This window comes from Rousettus aegyptiacus, unplaced genomic scaffold (genome assembly GCF_014176215.1).
Source record: "Rousettus aegyptiacus isolate mRouAeg1 unplaced genomic scaffold, mRouAeg1.p scaffold_m13_p_9, whole genome shotgun sequence".
NCBI classification, from domain to species: Eukaryota; Metazoa; Chordata; class Mammalia; order Chiroptera; family Pteropodidae; genus Rousettus; species Rousettus aegyptiacus.
The window spans coordinates 1,324,075-1,343,061 of record NW_023416312.1 but is presented as its reverse complement, the minus strand read 5'-3'; the positions used below and the strand labels follow the sequence as shown (position 1 = coordinate 1,343,061).

Sequence of the window (18,987 nt, the reverse complement as noted above, 5' to 3'; positions counted from 1 at the left end):
ATACAGCTGTAGGAGCTAATGAATAAGGCATTCTCCGTGATGGCTCATGGAAAGACTTCAGTTTCCGGTCAGTATACTTCTGGAAGAGACTCTGTTTTTAACACAGCAGGCAGATTTATTAGGCAAACTATTAATGGTTAAAAAATGATTGTTCGCTTTGTCTGAATGCAAGTAATTTTGGAGTTCTTTTAAAAATTAATTCCCCACATTTTATAAATATTTGCCTTCAGTCTAAATCATAGGACATACTAACTGTAAATTGTGTCAAAATAGCAATAATATTTAATACATCCAGATGTACTGTTTTATATAAAAGAATGAGGATTTCCCTTGTTTATGCCGGCAGATTAGTGAAACCAGTGGACCTTCCATTTGTTCCCACAAAAGCAGTTAGCAATTTGTCTTCAATCAAAACAGGAAGGAAATTTCTAGGGCAGTCCTGCATGGGGACCGTCTTGAACTCACGTCCTTGAAACATAGGTCTCAGGCCATCATCATGTGACCTTCATCCAAAGTCATTCTCTAGAGATGAAATGTGAGGTCTGGGTCGTATGGACCCAGAGCCCCAGAGCCTGGATGACTTCCCCCAAGGACACAGCCGGCTAAGTGAGCTCTAACAGATCCGAAGACAAAAGTTCAGACAACAGTTATGTGGGTTCAGTAGGTGGGCCATCTCCTCCCTTCCTCTCGCCCTCCTTCTGTAAGTCTAACACAATGGCTGCAGACTTCTGACAATGGCTGATGGGTAATACTGTCCACCTGGGAGCTGGAGTCCCTGAGTCATTTGTAAAGCCCAGTCCCTTCTGCTGGCTCTCTAACCACCCTTTGTGATGAGGCAGTGATATTGTCTGTTATCTGTGACATTCTGATAAGGACGCAGGCCCAGGGCAGTGGAGTGACCTGTTGGGATCACAGAGCAAGTCATGGGCAGAGCAGGAACTACAATCTTCTGTCTGCCCCTGGCCTGTCCTATATCACTGCCTTCAGAACGAGCCACAAGCCGATTTTCAGATGCCAGAAGGCAACATGACACCCAGAAGACAGACACTCTGCTGCCCTCCCCACCCATTGTTTTATGAGACCAAACTTTGAATATTCTTTTGCATTTGTTTACATTTTTAATTTTATTATTTAGGCCTTAGATCCACCACTGAATTACCTATATTCTCAGCACACAATATACCATCCCCTACGTTACCCACTTACAAAAAATTACTTTTCTCATTTCTTTTCATCTCACACTGTATCACTCAAACAGGTACAATTTGTGTCTTTACATATAAATGTGCCCTTGAAAAACCCTCCTTCACAACCCACTATTATCAGTTCAAGAAATATCTTTTTCCTCTTTTTTTTCCCCTGAATTTACTTCTTTATTCTGTACCTTGCCTTAGGCACACACCGGACCGTGGTTAATATCTGTCTTTGGATAAGAATATATCCTGAAAAAATATTCATCGTTGTTTTGTATCTCTATATTTATGATTTTAATTTACGTAAGTGCTATTGTAAGAAACAGAAACAGATTCTGTTTCCTATAATTTTACTTAACTGTGTTTTAAAGTTCTATGCATTTTTATGTACTTTTAGCTCTGATCACTGCTTTTTTGTCCATAGGCAACTTTTATTTTTTGGAGTTTTAATTCATTTTGAGGTCGCTTTTGCACGATGATTTGAGATAGCAATCCAAATTATTCTTCTTCATAAATAAAACCAATTTTCCCAATATTTATCCAGGAAACATTAGTGTCCTTGGTTTTGAATGAAATAAGTCAGGGTCCTCTCTCCCCCCTTATTTTAAAGAAATGTAAGTTGAAGTTAATCCAAAATGCTTACCACAGTACCTTAAATATCTTACTTTATTGTTTGATATGGCTCATTTGATACTCAATTAAATGAGGATTTCTTGAGCACCTACTCAGAGCTAAGCGTTGTGATGAGTACTAGGGAACCGAGATGAACTGAACCCAATGTTCCTTTTCACTTTGCAGTCTGGTAGAGGAGAAATTTCCACACTAACAGTGTCATGTGGAAAATGCAGTAATGAAAGCATGTCCCGCAGGTTATGAGAACCAACAGGGAGACTTCACGAAAGTGATGGTCAAGCTGGGCCTTGAGTCCTGAAGCAGGTCTAAGTGTTAAGACTTTTTTAAGGAGATCATAGGTCACATTCCAAAAGGAGGAAGAGGCCTCTGTTAAGATACCAAGGTGTAAGAAGAGAAGGTGTGTTTTAATAGTAGCCAGGCATGTCATTAGGAGAATGGAAGGGTGGGGCGCTAACTTCAGACTAGATTGTGGCCGGTTAAGGCCACACATGCTTCTGAGAGCTGGTGATGGTCGTTTATGGTGATTAACTGGGAGAGCGTCCTGATAAGCTTTGAATTTTTGAAAGAACACTTTGTTGGCCAGGTGAATGCAACTGGAAGAGGAAGAAGCTGGTGTCGGGGAGACGAGTTGAGGAGGCAAGGTCTGAGCCACGGGTAAGATGGTGAGGTCCACAGCAGTGGCAGTGACAGTGACGATGTGAAGGAGGGGATGAGTTGGAGAGGTATCCAGGGAGCAAAATGACTTTGTAAACCACCAATGGCTCTGCAAGTTGAGTAGCAGGCTTACGGAATGATGATTTCGATGTGTCTCATTTTTATTCTGTTTAATATGGCTGTGACCTAAGAAAAAATGGTGCCGTGTTTTAAAACTACAATCATGTGTGTATGCTAGGAGACAGAGCTCAACAAAATAACTCTCTTTGGTTTAGGAAAATATTGAATGGGCCTTTGGACTCTGCAAAGGTCTGCCTCTGGACCTGGTCACAGATCAGGAGTGTGAGGGAGATGGAGCTACCTGCTTTGTGCTCTGGGAGAAATAGATTTGAGATCTTAGAACTGAGGGAAGGGGGGAGAGGCCAAGGCTCATGGCAAGAGAGTCACTAAGAGATTTTCCTATAACAAATACAGCTGAGGAAACCCAGGAGAGTGTCAATGCCCAATGCGGAGTGATTTCTGGGACTATGTGGCAATCTTTCTCCACTTCTTTCCATTTTTGGTAGACTGCTACACAACACAGCATGTCTTGAGTTGCACCTTGGCAATGAGGAAGAAGACACTCCAAGCATGCGACCTGGGGCCAAGTAGTTTGAGGTCAAAGGTGGCAAGAATCCTGAAGGCGGTGGGGAACGGAGAGAGAGGAGAAAAAGAATCCGGGAGAGGTCATGAGGAATAACAGGTGTCCGCCACTACAACAAAGGCAGCCCGAAATCGTTACAAATACTGCAGCAGTGCCGTTGGGGGGTGGCGACGCTGAATTGAAAGAGACCCTACACTCAAGTCACTTTACGTGGATATTCAATGGAAGGGTAACCCAGCAGGTCAGAAGACTCAGGCACAAGAAACCCGGATGCAAAGACTCTAAACCCAGTTCAGGGTGACTGTGTGGCCCCAGTTTCCTCAGTGACTGAAGGAAGATGAGTTATATACAATTTCCGGCTCCAAAATTCTGTTATTTGAAACTAACCTGGTTGTTTGGCAGCTTTCCATTCCGACGAACGTGGTAGGTCTTGCAAATGGTTCTCAAGAGTTTGGTTTTGGTCCCCACCATGTCACACACTAGTGTCAACTGTGTCCCCCGATGCTCCCCTTGTCATTCCCTCTTCGATGCTTTTATTTCACTTAAATGGGCTACTGTGCCTGACACTCGAAATCTGCAATCAGTTCAAAAATTTTGTGCAACCCCCAAAAAGGAAATAGTGCACTTTTTAAACCTCGAAATGGTTTAAATTGTTCACGCTACAGCTGGAGGAGACGCAGTTCTCCTTTCACCAGGGGAAGCATGTCTCCTTGTGAGTCCAGACTAGAGAGCACACCTCCCCCCCAGTCCCTTTGGATGTGCATTGCACACCTCTGTGACAATCCCGGGAACCCCAAGCGACTTCTCCAGGCTGACGCTTTATTTCACTTCTAGTCCTTTAGGCTACTCCTTTTGTTTTCTTGGATTTTTTTTTGTGTGTGTTTTTTTGTTTGTTTGTTTGTTTTTCCCAGTTGCGGACTTAAAATTGCTCTCAAAATAACTTTTATCATGAAGTTTAGGTCTTTTTTCATTGTGCCAGAGTGAGATGGGCAAAAGATATACTGTTTTTTCTTTTCCAAAGTTAAAATGTTACAAAGGAAAGATATCCGCTTGTCCGTTTCTAGCCAGTGGTAGAAAGAAATATAGTTTCATTTAACTTCTGTAATTCCCATTAATACTTATATTCCCTAGAATGCAACTGTTGCTGTATGTATCAACGGGTGTCCAAAGGGTCCCCCGAAAATAGAAATAATGGAACACAGCCAATAAAAACGCGTCCCAAACAATCCTCTTGCACCCTGAGTGTACAGTTTGGAACTGCAATGGGCTGAATGTTTGTGTTTTCCTCAAATTCATTTGTTGAAATGTCACCCAGGCCCCACCAATGTGGGTATCAGGTGGACCTTCATGAATGGGATTGGTGCCCTTATAAAAAAGACCCCCTGGGGTTCCCTTGTCCTCTTTCTGCCGTGGGAGAACGCAATGAGAAGACGGCCATCTGCAGTTTTGAAGAGGGCCATCACCAGAACGTGACCATACTGGCACAAAGACCTTGGATTTTTAGCCTCCAGAACTGTGAGAAATAAATTTCTTTTGTTTATAAACCACCAGTCTATGGCACACTGACTAAGATGGGACTCTTGGCATGAATTCTACAAAGAAGAAGTTAGGGAGCCTGGCGAGTTCCGTGAGGAGCAGGTCATGGTTGGTCTGCATGAGTGTGAGCTCCTGCGAGCCAGGGAAGGCTGCTCATGTTGTCCTTGGAAGAGCGCTGCCAGCGAGCCTGTTGTCAAGGACTTCCGTGACTTGCTTCTTAGGCGGCGTGCGCCAGATTCCGGGTCATGGGCACAAGATGGGAATATAATTGCCCAGAGACAGTGCACCTTTACCTGTGAGCGTACGCTAACTCTCTGTAGGGAAGCACACCTTAGCAGGTAGGGCATTTGGCGAGTGGACGATACTTAGGTCGCTTTCTTTGGCACTGTTTATACTAGCTTTCCAAGCAGGCTTCCCATTTTCTGTAACCTAATATGCTGAAGCATGACCTGCTTAAAGGAGAAATGGTAGTTAAATGAGAAATTTTATTTAAAACCTGCCCCAGGGTCTTACCGCTTTTGGATGTGATCACCTGGTATTTCTCTTTCTTGTTGAGAGCCAAGGGTAGACTTTCAGAGGGCCTGTGTTCAAGTCCCTCGACATCATTCACTGAAGAGAAGTTATTACTTCACCTTACAAACCATTATGAAAACATATTTGGAAGAAAGCTAGGTAGGCATGTTTATAATACATATGCCTATACACGCGCACAGATGTGTATGTCTATACGTGTACCTGTATGGGTCTACATGTGTATATGTGTTCAGAAAAATCATTGGGACACATAGGTTATTATTTAAAAGGAAACTCTATTCTCAATTTTCCTTGCGATAATCTAGTAGCCTAGAATTAAATCTAGAAGAAATGATTGTAGTGAAACAATTATGTCGTTTCGTTCCTTTGCTGAAATTTAGTAAAATTCCATTCAAAGCACTTTCTTTGGAGGAAAAAAATTGGCATCAAAATGTGGTTGAGGCAATAAAATTCATCAAATGCAAATCATTTACGGAGTATTGAAATCGAAGGTGCGAGAATACCGGGCAACTGGATAAAAGCAAAGTGGTGTAAGAAACAGAATAAATTCTAAGAGTAGTATTAACTCGAAGCTATCTTTTCCAGAATATGAAGAATAATAAAACAGCTATTTTACGTTTTGCCAAAAAAAATTCGAGTTAACAAGAGAAGTCTGGCTCCAACAAGGACCACCAGACTAGAAGCTAAAGATAGTGCTAAAAACACACTTAGTTCACCCAACTCACATTTTTGTGGCGACCCAGTAACAAAGGGAGAGCTTATGGCATCTTTTATGATGTTGTTGCAAATGTAGTCTTAGCATCGAGGGCAAAGCTCGTTTTCTCATATATCCCAAGATCATTGGTGCACATCTTTTGTGGAAAAATATATAAATATTTTGGTTTATTTCTCAGAATTTTCCTACTCTCCTCCATGCCAAGTGTTACTTATATTTTCCACAGAATAAATGTGTTCAACTTCAAAAGCAGCACCATTCATTAGAAATGTTTCCATAAAATCACAAATGGATTCTTTGAAAACCCCAGTATGAAAGAAAGTCAAGACAGTTCACAGAGGAGAAAAAGTCCTTGGTACCTATAACACATTGTGTGTATGTGCTATAGTGAAAAAAAAAACAAAACACAAAACAAAACCCAAAACATTGGGTGGCCATGATGGAATTAATCAACTTTCTGAAAACCAGTTTCATTTCAGGGGGTGGGTGGTGGGAATTTTTTTGGTGGAAATTTCCATTAGAGAATTTTTCCAGAATTGTAAAAATTGTAAAACTAAATAGAAATATTATAATGATTTGCTCTTTATAAACAGAAACACTTGGAAAGAAAAAAAAAATGAAGTTCAAATTATGAGCAATCAAAAATAACTTCCGGGTTTCTATCAGCTGATAAACCTACCAAAACACAGAATGAAGAGTGCTAGGCATAATTGTACTTATCAATTTAAAAAATGCCCATTGAGTGTTCACCATGTGACAGGTAGAATTCTAACCATTTTACAAGTATTAACTCATTGAATTTTCATAATAGGCCAGGAGCAAAGATGGCTATTGTCCCAATTTTTAGTGGAGGAAATGGAGGCACAGAGCTGGTAAGGAGCGGAGCTGGAATGCAAAGCCATCATCCGTGCTCTTTGTCCTTCCTTGACTCTATTGCCTCTCACACATGCTTTGCTATTTGTATGATTTGCAGGATAGTGTTCTTGAAGAGAAAGCAATGTAAACCGTCTAGCATTGCCGTATTCGCCAGCCAGCCGTGCTTGTAACAGGGGAACTGGGAGAGCTTTCTCTTTTGTCATCTCTCATTACATCCCTCCGCAACCCTCTCGAGACCATGCAAACCCCTTTGCAACCTGTCAGCCTGCAATTTCTGACTCACCATCCTTCTTTTTTTTTTTTTTCTTCCTGCGTTTCTATTCCTGAAGGCCCAGTTGGTAGAGAGGAAACAATCTGAGTTGATGGAATTTCTTCCCCTCACCCATCTTCTTCTCAGCTCTTAGTCTGTATTCTAAACAATTATCTTTCTGGGAACTATGAATTTATGTCTGAGTCTCATAGACAATTGGGTGAAAGAACCCGGCCCTAGGATGAATCCACTGAGATGCGTAAACTTTGTATCTTCCAAGAGTCAGTATCTTCATTAATCTTGCTTAGTTCAGACCCATTTTTAAAAATCATTTTTCTATCATCTCTGCAGGGCTGCAGTACTCAGGAAATTCATTAAAATGCTGCTATTTTTCCATATGAGCTTTTCATATAACTGCTCAGCTCTCCTATTTAATTCCCCTTGTGGTTTCTGTGGAAATAATGAGGCAAACAGCTTAGAAATTGTGTTCTACAAATTTTCCTTCAAATCCTAACAAGTAATGAAAGTTCTATGTTTAAGATTTTTTTTAATAAGACATATGTAGATTTTCTTTTTAAAACCGGTGTTCCTACTACGGGATTGGCTTTTAATATTTACATAGTTCTCACACATTGTAGATGAGCAAGCAAACAAAGATGGCTTCTGGTCTGAAGCTAAAGGGGATAGAATTATTTAGAGATTTGACCAAAGTAACATGGTTGGTTGGAGTCAGGAGTAATTCCTTGAATCTTGGAGTCTTGTTTAATTAGTCCATTGATTGAGGATCATTTGGTTTTCTTGTATGTTCATTACCAAGAAATCATGACATTGGGGCTGATCTTCATAGCCCGAGGGGAAAGAAACTCCAGAAAATACCTCAAAAGATTGGGGCGGATGAAGAATTCAGGTAACAGTCATCGAGATCTCTGTCGTGGATCACCCCGCAAAGTAGATAGTCCTCTCGAATGTTTATTTTCCTTCCCCAAAATAGAGCGTTTTATTTGCCCCTTGAGTTACTGGGATAATTGTAGCTCTGCTGGCCTGGCCGTAGAAAGCTGGAGAGGACCCTGACTTCCATTTCAGCATTAGTTTCTGGACCTCGTCAAGTATTTTATTTATTTAAAAAATGATATATTTTGAGGTCAAATTAGTCTAAGCACCAAATTTAGGATTTTGCAAAAGAAAAAAAAGCACAAGGGCAAAGGTTTGTAAAACCTAATATGAACAATGTTTGTGTACGTTTTTTAAAGAATTAATGAAAACATGGGAGGTCATTGAAACACTGCCCCTGCAGGGCTGTGAACCTAAGTGACAGCAGTGCCTGAAAGCATGAGAACTAGAAAGTGAGCCTGCCCTTAAAGGCAAATGTAATACAGGATGTCAGCCAACGGCACACATGCCAAAACTATATTTAGTACTGGAAGCTATATTTTGAGTGTAAGTGAAGTATTTTTACAAATAAATTTTTAATCACAGAAGTACTGTCTTTTCGGAGAGATTCTAGATGTGTACGTTGAATTGGAGTACCTGGCCTTTTCAAGGTGAGAGAGCCAGTGGACTAATCCCAAGGCGGGTGATTAAAGCCTCTAACAGGTCTCTGAAGAGAAGCCTGACTGACTGCTTTTTCTCATAATGACCGTGAAGCATGCCTTGGTAAAGTGTCAAGGTTATTGAGGCTCACCCTTTACCTTCGCTTTGGTCCTTCCTGGTATTCACGGGTCACCACTGTTTGCCTTGGGTTATTCTCTTAGTTGAGTTCCCTTCAGGCAAATGGAAGTCAAATTGGCTACCGCCTCCTCAGAAAGGTCTTTTTCTATCACTGTAGCTAGAGCAGCCCAGCAGTCTCTCTGTTTTCTACTTTTTATAGCACATATTGGTTCTTAAAATTATCTTAACTCGTTTCCGTATTTGTCACGTGCTTCCCTTTGTGATTTGGTAAGCAATTGGACGGTAGGGACACTTTCTTTCCTATTTACTTCGCCCACTTTGGGTGAAATATCTCAAGAGATGCTTTGACAAGAATTTGGAGGCTCACACCCACCTACTGAAAACTGTATCTGATTCGAGTCAGATTAATTAGGAGATCTGTGCCAAAGTTTCTCTTTCTCTAGAAAGGTCACGTGGGAAAATTAGTATTTCTAAGATGTCCCCTGGTCGCCACGAAATGAGCCACATATTGGGAGAAGTTTCATTTCCTTCACTTCACTTGGTACTTTAGCGGCAGAACATAAAAGCCGCCCCAAAACACCAAACCAAAACAAAACAAACAAACAAAGCCCCCAAAAACAGCAACAACAATAACAACAACAAATAAACAGAAAAGGTCTTTGTCACTAGCACATTACTTTCATTTGGATTTCAATCTTATCAAATGAAGGTCTCATTGAGTTCAATGCCTTCCTTTATTTTATTTTATTTTATTTTATTTATTTTATTTTCAATGCCTTCCTTTAAAAAGTTGATGATACTCTGCGTTAGACTAATAATTTTAGTTCCTAGAAGAGAAAGAAGCCTGTTGATCATGGATTAAATCTTTGCAAATAAAGAGAGACAGGAACCAGTCCTCGGGGCTCGGAGCCGTCCCGGGCTCCAGAAGGGGGCTCCAGGTCTCTTTATCAACAACTGTGCCCCTTCAGGGCAGTTTGGGTTTAGGTTTTATCTGGCCCTCTCATTTCCAGTGTTTTTAATTTGCCTTTTAAAACAATAGTAAATGTGAAACCAGGACATTAAAGCAATCTGTGAAAACAAATACTTTATCTTGCTAAAATTGGTAATAATAACTCCATCTGGCTTCTCCTTAGAAGTCTTAGCCTCTGGAGCTGGTAGCTCATCGGAAAATCCCATGGTTCTCTTTTAGAAGCTCTTTATTTCTAGCAAGATTCTGACTCAAAAAAGCCATCCCTTCATCATCGTGATTATTTCTCCACTAAGTTCAAAATGTACCGAAAATCCTCTTTTAGTTAGGGCCAATATGTGTTTTGGAAAATATATTCATTTCTCAATTGGTCTCAAGTGATGCATTAACAAATAAATCAAGAGATGGATTCCAAAACCAGTTTTAACTATGCATATTCACCTCCTTTCCCAACAAATTTTAATGTAGACTCTAAATAAATACATATAATGGCACTATTTGCCTAAATTGAGTTAAAATGGACTGAGCCGAAAATGGGTGAATTGTATAATATGTGACTTATATCTCAATGAAGATGTTTAAATAAACAAACTGAACTGAGTCAATTAATGTCACAGATGCAATTCAGAATAATGACTTCCCTGAGAACCCGTTTAAGCCAAAGGGGCTGTTCTACTTTTTTTTTTTTAACGCCTGCAGCACCTGGTCTTCCTAGGTGGTCTCCCATCCAAGTACTAACCAGGCCAGACCCTGCTTAGCTTCTGAGATCAGACTGGATTAGGCTTGTTCAGGGTGGTGTGGCCATAGACTAAAGGAGCTGTTCTGAACAATGAAAGAGAGTTTACTGACAGTGACTTCTCATAACCTTATGGCCCAGTTTGTCAGGACTGGTCACCCCTCACATGATCAGGAACAGGAATTTGATGTACTTAGCACTACCCTAAAGACATCAGGCAAATCATAAAATGCGAATCAAGACCTTTACTGGACTTCTTCTTAGCACACATGAATCAAACTAAACACAGCTTGAATCTGTTCCTTGTAAGAGCACTGTGTCCAGTTTGAGGCTTCACAACTTAGGAATATGCAGTATGTGAAAAATGCCCCGAAGAAAAAGTTCAAAGCTCTAGATAGCGGTGGGGTGGGGGGCAGGATTTAAAGATTTACCCTGAAGGAAAACAGGCTAAAACTCTTTTGATAAGTGAAAATATGCATGAGAAACACAGAGAGATGGCTGGCTCATTCCCATCTGCATTCAGAAAGTAGGAAGGGAATTTCAAGTTTGGGGTATGACATTCCTGTTCATGTTTTGTGATGACTGTGATCTTTTTGCTTTTTCAGTCAGATTTGATATTCATAAAATGTAGTGAGGAATAGATGAATTTTGATGTTGGACAGATGTGGGTGTGAATCACTGATTTATAAAACGGTGATAAGAATATTCACGTCACAGCAGTATTGCCTAGAAATAATCTGTGTTAAGTTTTTGGCACAGAGTGGGCTCTTGGAAAATGTTATGCCCTCCTTTCTCCCGTCCTCTACATGTGACCCCCATGCACAGACACCCCCAGTCCTGTTTAGGTGGTCTAGAGTGTATGAATGGAGAGATCACCATGACTTTGCTATTTGTCACACATCTTCCATAGAAAACATGTTTTAAACACCCAGTTAGTAGTGTGTGTTTGGATTAGTTTACTGGCTTCATCATTGACCAGGTAATTTGGGAAAATCCTGGCTGTATTTATTTACTAGCTCACTTAGGCAAATTTTTAACCTTTTAGTGATCACTTTCTTCCTCTGAACAATAAAGAATATAACTACATCTTCTAGTCTTGAGGATTAAATAAGGTAACCCGTGTTAAAGCACTTGGCAAAGTACTTGAGGCATATTAAGGGTTAGCTAATATTACTATTATTGTTATTAGGAATTTGATTTTATGATGGCACGTACAGAGCGACAAGTCTACACAAGCCATACTATGTTCCTTATTTCTATAATTCATACTCATAAATTTTATTAATAACAGGTAATAGTTATGTGGTTGTTCTATGTCAGAAAATGTACTAAATGCTTTAAATCTTATAGCTATTAATTTTATGTATCAGAGGAAGTCCTGAGTCTCTGAGGAATTAAATAACTTTACCCAAGGGGGGTCTTTCTCTCTCTCTCTCTCTCTCCCGCCTCCCCCTTCCCCCTTCATCCCCCCACCGCCAAACACACAACACACTTAGGACTCAAACTTGGAAACGTCCAACTCAAAGGCCATGCATTTAATGAAATACCAAGTTTTGATAAACAGATTCCTATATCATTATTGCTTATTTTAGTCCTTCCATAAGAAGTCAAATCAATAAATACCTCCCACTGATTGCTTGAGGATAACTTCAAGTTTTCTGAGACACGGAAGGCGAGAGCCATCAGGGACTTGAAGAGCCAAATTTCAGATGAGAATACTGGGGCCGAGGGCTCGACTTATGATTATCGATTGAGCTCTTGTTCTTACGTGATGTGAGCTGCTCCAGCACTGAGAGCACAAGGGGAAACCAATCAGTGATGTCTCTTGCTTCATGAAATGCATGATGTTGGGATGTTAAGGCTCAAGCAGATATGACTGTGCTAACGAACGCCGTATACTTATCCTTTTGACAAGTGCCATTGTTAAAGAAATATCTAATCTAGCTGAGGTGGGTGAAGTCAGGGAGAGCTTCCCAAAAGGATGACATTTAAGCCAACATGGGGAAGGCAAGTGGGGATTTATTTTGCATTAGGTGGGTTGACTGGGCTAGTTAGTAGCTGAGTCTGTACTAACAACTGGATCTGTGATTCTCACTCCTGGGTTTTCCCCGCTGCTTAGTAAATCTGCAACTTCTGGCGGTTTGCATTTGCCAAGTCATGACGCTGCTTTATGAAGCCATTTCTATTTTAAAAGGGGGAAAAGCCCTTAGGTTTCGCTCCCCGATCCACAACCTCCTTATTGCAATCTGCGAGGCCTTATTTTCATTGGTATATCTTTAAAGGGGAATGGGGGTGGGAACTCTTTGGTATGTCTCTAATCTTTGTCACGCCACAAAGCAGTGAACTGTGAAAAATACCCGTGGAATTCCCAATAAATCGTAAAGGAGGCAAGTGAAGGGCATGTCGCTCTGAACTTGAGCGGCTCTGCTTCTTCAACTGGATCTCTGGAGGTTCTCTCCGGAGAAAGCCTTCCCGGGCTTTGATTTCTCAGGCCTGTTGAGGAGTTCGGTCCACTCTCACATGTCCTTTCAAAGGCGCCTCCCTGGAGCCCGTTCCGGCATTTGAACTCATTTGTGTCACAGGTGGGCATTCAGTTTCCTTAAGGCAGAGTGAATCGAACACCAAAAAAGGTAAACTTAAGTGTCACAACTCTTCGAATTTGAGTGTCTCTGGCTTGAGTCAGTGATATACTTCTGTGCGCCATTGATTAATTATAAAACCAAGCCAAAACAAACGCTCGAAGGGTGGAAGTTTTCCAAGCAGGCAAGTGAACTCCATCAGGAAGGAGGGCTAGACCCATGTGTGGGACCCAGCCGCAGCTAAGCTGCTGCGATGACAATGATGTCCCCGCACTTGGCACCTGGGCAGGATGTCTCATCCATCATTCATTCTCCTTTCTTTTAAAATGAAACACTGACGAGCATTCATTAGTCATTCTCTTTTCTTATTTTTAAGTTTTCTGAGATCGCTTTTTGCTCAGTGAATTCCTTGGCTCTGGGTTTTATTAAATTGTTAGAAAGAACGAGATAACCAAGCTGCGGCACGCAATGCTCCAGAAGTGTAACAAATTACCACAAACCGGGTGGCTTAAAACAATGGGAATTTATTCTCTCACAGTTAAGGAGGCCAGAAGTCCCCAAATCAAGGTGTCAGGAGGATTGGTTCCTTCTGGAGGCTCGAAGGGAGAATCCATTTCATGCTCTCTTCTAGTTTTCAACAGTCCACCGTATTCCTTGGCTTGCGCTCCGGTCTCTCTCTGCCTGCATTTTCACATGACCCTTCGCCCCTGTGCCTGTACCTCTGTCTCTGGATCCAGATCGCCCTCTCCTATCCCTTCGAAGGACACCTGTCCTTGGATTGAGGACTCGCCCTAACCAACTACTCCAGTCTGACCTCGCCTTAACTCGATTCTACCTGCAAGGATCCTATTTCCAAATGAGGTCACGTTCGCTAATAACCAGGGCTTAGAATTTGGATGTATCAAGAGGACATGAGTCAACCTACCACAGGGAGTAAAAAGCTCTGCTCTCTAGTCCTCCCTCTCTTTCTCTGGTGACCGATGGCACAGTTCAGTTGTGACATGGTGCAAAATCTAGTTGTCAGCGTTCATACAACGTTAATAAAGCGCACCCGGGAGGCGACGGGGCTGTTTTGTACCTTTGTCATGTTGGTGGGTCCATAGGTTTATACAGCTGTCAAGACCCACTGGTGTAGTTTAGCACACGTAGGTTATCCCTCAATAAAGTAGATGAGCGAAAGATATCTACCCCGAGGGACAGCTCCCGATTTTCTTGTCCTCTCTCCTTTCAGTACCCCACCCTGTCTTGTCACTAGAAGCGCACGTTGGGTGAATGTGTGAACCCATTTTCATTCAATATAGAGGAGTGAAGGTTCTGGGGAAAAAATAAAACTTTTAGAGGAAAAAAAATCCACATGATTTAGTTGCTTTGAAAAATTAGAAATATTAAAAGCTATTTAGATTACGAAGATTTTAGAGTAATTAGCAAAATATTAAAAACTGTTTACATTATTACATAGTTCTTCATCTTCCAACGTAGTTCTATGCTACGGGAAGATGTTAAAAACCACTTTCAATAACTAAGTAACCGAACCATGTACCAGGTTCAGAAAAAATTAATTTACTTTGAGAGTCCAAGTGCACTTTCACCCACAAAGACAGAAGAAAGTAAAACTAACAAAGAAGGAATGCCATTGGCACACAGAGCGTCTTCAAAAATGTTTATAAACCGAAACCGAATTCGATTGTTAGACAACTTGTATTATTGTTGGAAGTCGGTTGTTTTCAAGCCAAAAATAAAAGTAATGGTGGTTATGCAGTTAGGATTCAAATGCTGGTTGCAGGTAAACGATCGATTCACTCGTGGCCCCCGGCACTCTACTAAGCACATCGACACCGCAACTTGGCTTAAGATTTTATATAACCGGGCTTCTCACCTGCCTCACTAATGGGTATCCTAAAAACAGAGGGTTGGTATTAGGAATACTGTACTCACACTAGCTTGAGAAATGAACATGTAAGCGAAAGGGTGGGAAAATGTCCCTGTGCAAAACTGCTTTTTAAATTTGAGGAGAAGATAAGGAAGAAACGCTAGAAAACAACACATCGCTAACATCCGCGCAGATGCTGCCATAGAAATAGGAATTTTTTAAAGATTATGACTGGCGAGGGATGGCGAAATTAGATGCACAAAGTGGGGAGAAAATGAGAAAGATGAATAAAAATAGTCATTTAGGTTTCTGAGTTTAATGTCAGGAGAAATTTGTCAGAGGTCTTGGTATTAACTAGATGGATGTGAAAACCTCAACTGGGTGCCTGTTTTAAAGAGAGGGTTCATGGTTCTAATTTTGGGCAATGTGAAATTGATATAAAATATTGAGCCAAACAACTGGCCTGTTGATATATAAATGTAATAAAAGGTAAAACATTTTCTATACTCTGCTCTGAATATAGAAAACCCCAAATTATCTTTTATTTAACTCAAAAAAGTGCCCTGTTTTGAAAGCCCATGTTGGTGTTATTTGGTTGGTATTGAAAAGACCTTGCTAAAACTTGGGGAGAGTGGTGAAAATCCTAGCTATGACTTATCTCTGGGTGGACCATGAGTCTTTTTCAAATAATTTTAAGCAAATAATTCATTAGCAAATGAGAAAGATTTGAGTGGGTCTTTTGGATGCAAGACCAGGTGAACTGGCCTTATGGATCGCCATTGAATATATCTGGATTCATAAAATAATGAAAAATTGTAGATTTTGGATAAATTGTAGTAACAAATCCCATTACTATGCTCATTCTCTCCAGAATGCTCTGTGCTAAGCATGCTGCGTACACCAGGGCCATTAGTCATCTTCACACGTTCCCAAGGGGATATGATTTTGCAGATGGAAAGTGAGAATGAGAGCCGACACGTGATGTGCCCAAGGTCACATAGCTAGATAAGAAATCAACAAATCGAAATTCATCCAGAAAGGGTCCCAAAGCACATCCAAATCAAATAGCTTCTTAATCTGCAATTCTAGTCCTGTAAGAGTTAGAGTTTGAGGTTAGGTCACATGCATCTGAATACCAGCCCTGCCACTTGACCAGGGAGTCAGTGACTTGTGGGACTGTTCTAGGTCTTGATTTTCTTCATTTGTAAAATTGCAGGTTAAGCATTATAACTCTATGTGTATGTGTGCGTGTGTGCGCATGTGCGTATGTAACTGTTGATTCGGAGAGTTCATGTATGATTTCAGCCCAGTGCCTGCTATATAGTAAGTTCCAACAGTGTTATTTGTTATTATATTGTTATGATTAAAAGGTCTGAAGCAAGTTGAGTAGATGATCTTGAGTACAGCACTAATTTCAAGTTAGCAAATGGTAGAGACATCTTTAGCATCTCTTCTCTTTAGTGTTGGCATAAAGTTGTCCCCCCACACACACACCCCGAATATCTCTTTTGGTATTGTGATCTTCAATTGTTCTCTAAGGTAAAGAGTGAAACATATCTTTATCTTCTCACTTCACAGTACCAGTTAGGACTCGAGCTCTCAAACACCTTTATGTCTTGCAAATTATTATATTCACCTGGAGAAACTGTGACAACATTTCCATCTTTGGAAAATGATCATTGTCCCTCAATGCTGGGTTGGTGTTTAAGAAAGTTAGTTTTTACTAATCTTGCCCATGTGCATTTATTCTGTAGCTTTAGATTTATCTCCACCGAAGTCGATCAACTATAATTTAACTGCCTCGACAGTTATATTCATTCAGGGAGATATTAGAATACGAATCTAAAGAAACATTCTGAGTTCAGCCACAAAACATTCCTAGCTTACAATCAAATAGTTTATGCATGGGGCAGTCTGGCTATTTAATGCAATTAGCATTCTTAAGCCCTGGAAATGTTCTCCACACATTTCTCATATATTCCACATCACGCAGATTAAAATCATGTTCCCCTTTCCACGTTTCAGGAGCCCGGAGGCAGAATCCTTGACTTCTATGAGAGAGTGAGATGCTGTGAACTGTTTACCCCACACGTCACTGAGCATGTAGAAATGGTATCAGAGGGCTCACGATCAGTTTGAGGGGCACAGGCAGGATGAAATAAAAATGAGCGATGCTGACTAAGAGTTGGGAGCCAATCAGATAGAAGTCTGAAATATTATATGGCAGTGAATTAGGAAGTTCGCTGTGACTTGGGACTATATCAGCAGTGGGATTATATAACAAACAAGGGCAAAATAGGATGCCGTATCCTAAAATACTAGACCTCAGAATTGAAAAGAAATAAGTGACTGGAAGGAATCCAGAGGAGATCATCTACAGTGATGGTGTTTTAAAGCAAAATATGGGCTTTATAGTGTAGCCAAACCACAAAGTCAGACCCAAGGGGCATGATACAAATCTACACATAGTTCAAGGCTCTAAACACCAAGAGGAAAGAGGAATTTTGGCCAGAGATAAGAAAAATGTTAAGGGATGAAGTTAAGAAAAGGGAAATTTAGGTTTAACAGAATATATCCTTTGGTATAAGATGTCTGTGTTTGTAGAACAGTGTCTCAAGGGAGCGGAAAGAAAACCAATGTTTTCTAGGATCCTTGATAAGAAGATACCTTGATGTCAGACCAAGGACTCCAGAACTTTCATTAGAATGTTCTTGTGCCGTGACCGGATGGAATAGATTTTTTTATCCTAAACTTCTAGGATAATTATAACGGAGAATAAATAACGAACAGACTATTCTGCCATTTAATAAAAGGTATCCTAAAATTTTGATTAACTTCAGCTCTGAGGAAAAAACAAACAAATAACAAATATGGACACTATTTTTCAATGGCAAATGCCCTGATAAAAAAGCCTTAGACACCTGATTTTCAAAGTATGAATATTCACATCCGTTTATTTCTAGACTATCAGTTATACTGCTACTGAAACGGGCTGACGAATTGTCAGAAAGATTCTGGGGATCAGCGTAACAACAACAGCCATTTTTGAAATTGGTAAATGAGACCCAGACCTTCCCAAATCAAGTTTGGCTTAAAATGACAGTCAATCAGAAAGGCCAACATAAGTGGGTCTGTATAAGCAAAGGGATTATGTAACAAACAAGAGTAAAATAGGGCTCCCTGACTAAGAATGAATGAATATGCCATAAGCCACAAAGACTGCAAAGGAAACCTAATAGCAATCAGGTTGGAAATCAGAATAGTTTTTCAAAATACGATTTAAAAAATCCAAATAATTTTCTTACAAAATCTTTCTTTCCCCCTGTGTTTTAAAAGCATATGTACTTACACTGGGTTTTCAAAAAGGAACCTGAGCTTAATTTTATGAACATTTAAAACAAGGTGTTCACTGTGTCCTCTAGGCTAGTGGAGGGTCAGGACCTGTTGGAAACGAGATGATGAATTAACTGGATGTGTCTGTTCCAAGCCCCAAGTGCGGATAAAAGTGTCCCTCTGCTCGTTGGCTCTCCAGCATCCATGACCTGGAATGTATGACTTCGTGTCTGGAGGGCATTCATTCTTATTAGCCCTCCGTAATTATGGCAGAGTTGCATTTTCAACCTCACGATGGTTGGTCATCAGAGGGGCTTAGAGAACTAGAACCTATATGAATCTTGGACTACATTTGCTCAATCACCTTGACTTATACGTGGTCCTGTGAAGTGCGGGCTCTGTTAACCATGGACTCCAAATGCCCAAATCCAATGAGGCATAACCAGTTCCACGCGATGGTCTCCGAATGGCAGAGACATCAAGTGTTTTCATTACGAACGACAAGTTACAAGGTATTGCTAACTAAGAAAAGGGCAGGCAAGACCCACCCTCTCTGACTTCTAATGAGATTTGTTTGAGGAGAGAAGAAAGCCAACAGCGACAATCTCCCCAATGTAATTGGGCATGTGTAGTCAAGCTGGGAACGAAGCGGTTGTAAACGCTGTGTCTCTCTCCACGGCACACCTAATCGTCAGCCACTGAAAATACTTAGGTTTCAGGGTGAGCGGAGATGGATGGCGGCGACAGTACTGGGAAATGCGTATGGCGTTCCGTGGTCAGGGAGCAGATGGCTTGCATTC

General features: G+C 40.8%; 1 pseudogene; it reads right to left on the bottom strand.

Moving 5' to 3' along the window:
• Positions 1–10,359: 10,359 nt before the first annotated feature.
• On the bottom strand, positions 10,360–10,478 carry LOC118608386 (annotated as a pseudogene).
• Between the last annotated feature and the right edge of the window lie 8,509 nt (positions 10,479–18,987).